The sequence below is a fragment of the Seriola lalandi genome, unplaced genomic scaffold (assembly GCF_002814215.2).
Source record: "Seriola lalandi dorsalis isolate HSWRI2012SDOR001 ecotype SW California unplaced genomic scaffold, Sedor1 jcf7180002054952, whole genome shotgun sequence".
Taxonomy (NCBI): Eukaryota; Metazoa; Chordata; class Actinopteri; order Carangiformes; family Carangidae; genus Seriola; species Seriola lalandi.
The window spans coordinates 122896-128844 of record NW_019525503.1 but is presented as its reverse complement, the minus strand read 5'-3'; the positions used below and the strand labels follow the sequence as shown (position 1 = coordinate 128844).

General features: G+C 35.7%; 1 long non-coding RNA gene across 1 annotated transcript in view; it reads right to left on the bottom strand.

Annotated features, from left to right (window-relative positions):
- The window catches only part of LOC111645438 (uncharacterized), a 10363-nt gene extending 8265 nt beyond the window's left edge, over nucleotides 1-2098 (bottom strand). The window contains exons 1-2 of the long non-coding RNA XR_002759870.2: nucleotides 2041-2098; nucleotides 1530-1667 (exon numbers count right to left, since the gene is read on the bottom strand). This is a non-coding gene — a long non-coding RNA (uncharacterized LOC111645438). The remainder of the gene's footprint in view (nucleotides 1-1529; nucleotides 1668-2040) is intronic.
- Nucleotides 2099-5949: the final 3851 nt, after the last annotated feature.

Sequence of the window (5949 nt, the reverse complement as noted above, 5' to 3'; positions counted from 1 at the left end):
GGAATTTGCATTCGAACACACACACATAAACACACGCACACGCACACACACACACACACGTACACACACACACACACACACACACACACACACACACACACACACATAAAAGATACTCTTGGGGCCCCCTGGTAGTCACATGGCTCCATAATATAACAGGTAAAAATTCAAGAATTTCATGCATTGGCCTACAAAAAGTAAAATGGTTGAATCTGGTGGAATACAGTAAAAATGTCAAATATAACTACTTTTCTTCAAAATGAAACGCTGACATTACAGAATGCATGGTTTTATACTGTAATGGCAGTGAGATTAAAAAATGTGGTTTTAATGGAAGTCAATGAGGCATTTTTGGCCGCAAAGGTGTCCAGAGGGAGTATCTCGCACTACATAAAAAATACTAATGCAATCAAATCAATTTTGTTGTTAATCTTTGACATATCCAAGACTCTAATCACCACCAAAGCCTCATCCTCGTACTATTTATTATATGGAATATAACTAAATTTTGGTGGTTTTTTTTTATAAATAATTAATAATTCAAATAATTAAACTGGTATTTAAAGGGTTAAAATCCTGAAAATGATTGAATGTTTGGTAGTTTTGAGCAAGTTTGAAGTTGTTTATTTGATTTATGAAAAAAAAAGTTAAAAAAAATATTGATGTATGATGATTTAAAGTGATTTAAAGTTTTTTGTGCGTGTACATTTTTGGCCACGAAGGTGTCCAGAGGGTAGTAAATTTGAGGAGGGCATAAGGGTTAACAAATTAAGACATAAGGTGTACCAAAAGAAAAGGGGGGGGGGTGACCAACTAGATATTCTCTGAGGGGAGGCTCACTTTCACAGGCTCGGAAAGCCTCTGTTTTAGAGGACAATTTAATATCAATTAATATGTTTGTACAAATCCGTCTGTTACTTCAGCACCAAGGACAGCGTCATGGTGTCATCAGCACTCAGCACAGTGAGGTTGTGACACCTACTGGAACATGAGCTCATACACATGTCTATGAATAAACTGGAAAAATCTGTCAAATTATCAAAAGAGATGAGTCTTCAAGAACAACTATTGAACAACTATTAAAACGTTAATGAGAAAACAATAAAAGAAAACAAACCTTAAAGACTTGTTAAGATTCTCTCTGTGTGTTAAACATGTAAATAATATCTGGAGTCTTTCTGTGAAGAAGAGATCACAGAACAGTATTGTATGTTCAGGATGATTCAGAATATGATACTGGAAATACAGATAGATACCTTTCCAGCACAACACACATCCTGAAGCAAAGACCGGCCATCACACAACAGAGGAAAAAAACAGAAGAGATTATTAAGTCGTGAGTCTTGACATCCAGAGGAGCAGAAAACATATACAACATATAAACAACACACAGTGGGCAATTAAATTAATAAATAATATTACATAATTATCCTATGTGCCACACAGGCAACAAAGTAATTACTTAATTTTAATTCTTCAAATCATTCACAGAGAGACGGACACATGAATATGAGTCATTCTTTACGTACCAGGCAAAACAGTAGTTTCCTGTCCTCTTCACACGCCTTGCATGAATTGACAGGTAGATAAACTCCATCCCCAATTACTACACGGACAAAGAGGCTCAAGTTGACTTCTTTAATGCAGCAACTGGCAGTAGGGTAAAACTGACAGAAAGAAAAAACATACAGTTAAAACTGTTCGGATTTCCATTGTGTGTGAGATTAAGCATATCACAAGTTATACCAATAATACACAATGTCCAAATAAGGCCCAAATGTACATGTAAATGTATAAATGCAATATAACTGTATTTGAAATAACTACAAACATATCTAAAACATAAAGACAGGCTACTGGTAAGTATATACTACATACATTGTCTCTGTATGCATATTCTCTCAACTTAAAGCAAGCCAGAACATGTGGCCGACATGAATCTGTACAGTTATCTGCCCACAATCTGTTAAAATGTCTCTGCTTTGTAAAAATATACATATACATCAATAAATGATAAACTAAAGGATTATTTGTACATACCGACGATGCTTTCAAAGACTTGAACGTCTGGATGATGTCCGATAAAAAAGGCATGAACTTTCCCTCTGCTCTGACATGGAGAACTACCTAGACACACTTACTGATGATGTCATTAACTAGAGACACGGATTACCTGACCTAAATGACTGCTATACAAACCCAACAGCAGGAGGTGCTATTTAACAAATGAAAGTAACTGACTGATAAGGCAGTACAAGTAGAGTTAAGGGAATGCCAATGTTACATCAGAGACATTAGTGGGGTATTCAAACGTCATCTTACGGCTGGTTTCCTGTGAAACAAGTTCCCATAAATAAAGCAATAAATAACATCACACACAGAGGAACAGACACTGTTTTTTGGAGCCTCCTGTTCAAACTGAGCTTTAATGTGGAATTATGGATGAAAAAGATGAAAAGGCAAAATCTGGGTGTAAAAATGTCAAAACAATATTTCCAAGTTAAGAGCTCCGACTCTGCTGCATAAATAGTCTTGTGAGATCCAGTGGATATTGTACCCTGTGCTTTTAAATTATAACAATATTGACGTTAAATGACAGGGGAAAAAATTAAATAAAGACACAATACTTTGTGATTTAAATGTGTGGGTTACAACTTGAGCCTATATTTACAATTTGCATTTTGAAAATGAACTAAACTGAATTATCTTTTAATAGTTAATTTTTGCTATGCACCATTGGGTGTACAGACAACTGTCAGTGAATTAGTCGGCTAGTTTTCAGCTCTAGTTCATTTCATTATTGATGACAGGAGTCAAAACATCTGTTGGAATGATTCTGTCTCTGTCAGAATAAAGAACATCACTGAGAGCTGAGAACCATCATGACATGTGCACCTGCACAATGACACCAAACTGAGTATTAGTTTCTATTGTATTGTTATTTAATGTAAAACGGTTCAGCCGACTGTTTATTACAACTAAGACGAGGGAATAATGTATTTTCAGATATCTGTGATCATCCAATCAGAGAGCTGTTTCTTTTATCTTTTTCTCTAAACTTTACAATATGATATTGATTTCTCTCTTATTATTATAATGTTTTTTTCCATCCAGCCAAAGTCTGGATTCCTGGACACCTACAACCTCTTGCATCAATGATGGAGGCCCTGCACCACCTCCACCTGCAGTGTCCACACGTGAAGATCTTCTCTTCCCAAACATAAACACAGTGTCTTATATGATAATATAGTATTTTTTTAATTTTACATTGGTGGCCAAAACATTGTTCAGTCTTATCAGTTCCACTATCACTTCCTTGTTCCCTACACCCTCACTGTCGTATTACACTCTCTGCCCTATGTCAGACATACAATCACATGACTTTTGGTTACTTTTCCCACTGTATTTTTTTCCACTGTAGCTGTAACAAATTGTCAATAGTTTAAAACATTAGAGTTCATATTTCATATTCCTCAGCCATTATAGTTAATATCAGTGTGCTGTTCCAACAGCATCACTTATTTAGAGGGAGATTGTTACTGGAGCAAATAAATATTAACTGTCTCACACATTAGGACTCATGATGAATAATTATTATACTTGTTACTAAAGATTCTGTTGCTGTTGATTCAACTACTTCCTTCATTAAGCAAACTTACATATGACAGTGAAATTCAGCTTTCACTTCATCCACAACTATTTTTTGATTTTAAATAGTTGGTTGATTATAAATTGTACACTACAGTATTTAATTAATCCATTTATATGTTTCCAGTGTTGTAAATTGTTTAAATTAATGTATTTTATAATGTCCAATAACGTTATTTGTGGAGCTCTTGCTTTAACTTTGTTGATGGTTTTTATAGAACACATCTGCTATGAATGTTCACAATAGTAACACGTACAGCATTGTGTGACTATTTCTATGTTAACTTTAATCAACAACATAAATACTAGAAATATTTAAATGTTGTCTGACTACACTGACAATGAAGGATCAAATAACATGCTGATGTTAACAGGTAAATACTTTCACCTGTGGAGGTGGTCACAGTGCTAGAGTTGATCCATCACTTAATCACAGTTTAATATTTATAAATTCTGATCTTAAAAGTGTTGCTACCATCACCTGTCGACAACAGCAGAAATGAAGTTGCAGGTAAGAAACTGAACCTGTGAATACTGAAGACAGAGAATAATAAACAAACTCATCAGCAGTTAGTCTGTCATTTCATCAGAGGAAGCTGAACTGGGAGGTTTTCTAGCATCATCATCATCATCATCATCATCATCATCATCATCATCATCACAGCACATTAGAGAACTAAGGATGTCCATGCAGTCTCCCTTCTCCACAACCAGATGAATTGAAACTAATGGGCTGCTCTGTACATGAGGTCCTCCTTCTGTTGGCACAGATCATTGTTTTCACAGTGTGGAAACCTTTCAAATGACAATAAAAGACAAACACTTAAGTTAAGATGCGGTTAATCACAGTTAATCACAAATATCTATCAACTGTCAGGATAGGTGCATGAATGTCTGCTTCAGTTGAGGACTGGTTTGAGTATTAAATGAACAATATGTCAAATATTTGTCTACACATTTTGTAAACGTCACATTATCTTGAACTATAACGACGTCTTTATTGACAATGTATTAACCAACATTAACGCTGCGCATTAACACACACAAAACACAAACCAAACGTTGTTAGATTAACGTCGATTAAATATACCTTTTTATTGGGCTTTGACTGAACACTTCCATGGGCTAACCCAGGTTGACACAGGTTATCAGCTAACACTAGCACTAGCTGGCTAGCTTGGTTAGCAAGGTGCATCTTCACCTGAACTGATATATCAACAGGGAGGCTAATTTTGGCTAGCAAAACATAGTCTTGATGCAAACACATGGAGATTTCCAGCGTGTGATCTGCTGGGATTGTAAACTAACAGTATGTCTGAGATGTACTGTGAAGCCAGACCAGCAGCTGCTTTGTGACCAAGAGGAGGATTGTTTCAATTGTATTCTGGAAACAACAGTTTCCGACTGAGGCAGTTGTAATTTTTCCATCCAGTGCACACATTGTTTAAATAGCCAGTTGTTTAAAATTGACCAACAGAAACCTGGTCGTAAAGTAAATGGAACAATATTTGGCCATTATTTTCAGGGCACATTGTCAGTATGCTTTTACATAGGTGGGTCTCCTTAACACAAGCAGAGTTCTGAAGATGAGCTTCAGGTGTTTGATGTTTAGTCCGGTGGAACATTAGAAAGCAGCCACAGAAGGTCAGAGTATTCTTTGTCGGTGCAGATCATTTAAATAACATTTGTTTAAGCTTTATTAAAGTAATGGTAAACAAAAAAATAATTAAATCATACTTTTTAAGGACTTGACAGTGAATCTTAGTGTCTCCTGTTATTTTTTTTCCCCCCAGATGCTCCAAGGATCCAGCTGATTACTGGCAGTTTGAAGGTGGATTTTTCTTCATCTGCTACGTTGCACCGTCACTTCTGTAAAGATTCATTGACCTTTGTGGTATGTTTTGATTTGACTTATTAAAACACTGTATAGTTGGGATTCTGACATAAAAGATAGTATAATGTTTGTCCACATATGCTGTCAGAACTATATGGAGAATACTGTGGAAAACAAGATCAAACTGAATTGGAAAATACAAGCTAAAAAACAACAGACCACCCCCCCTCAGCTCCACAGCCCCCCTCTTTCAAAGTTGACATCATCACCTCCTCATTATAGTAACCTTAACAGGCAAGATAGACCAATGGAGAAATGCCAGTTTTAGTTTTTAAGATCATCCCGGGGCTCTGAAGAACTATTTGTGAATAATTGGTTGATATTGTAAATTTACATCTGAATATATTAAATAAAAGTGTTATAAAGTCAATAGTGGTGTGTATGTTATTTGTAATTAAGTTTCCAAC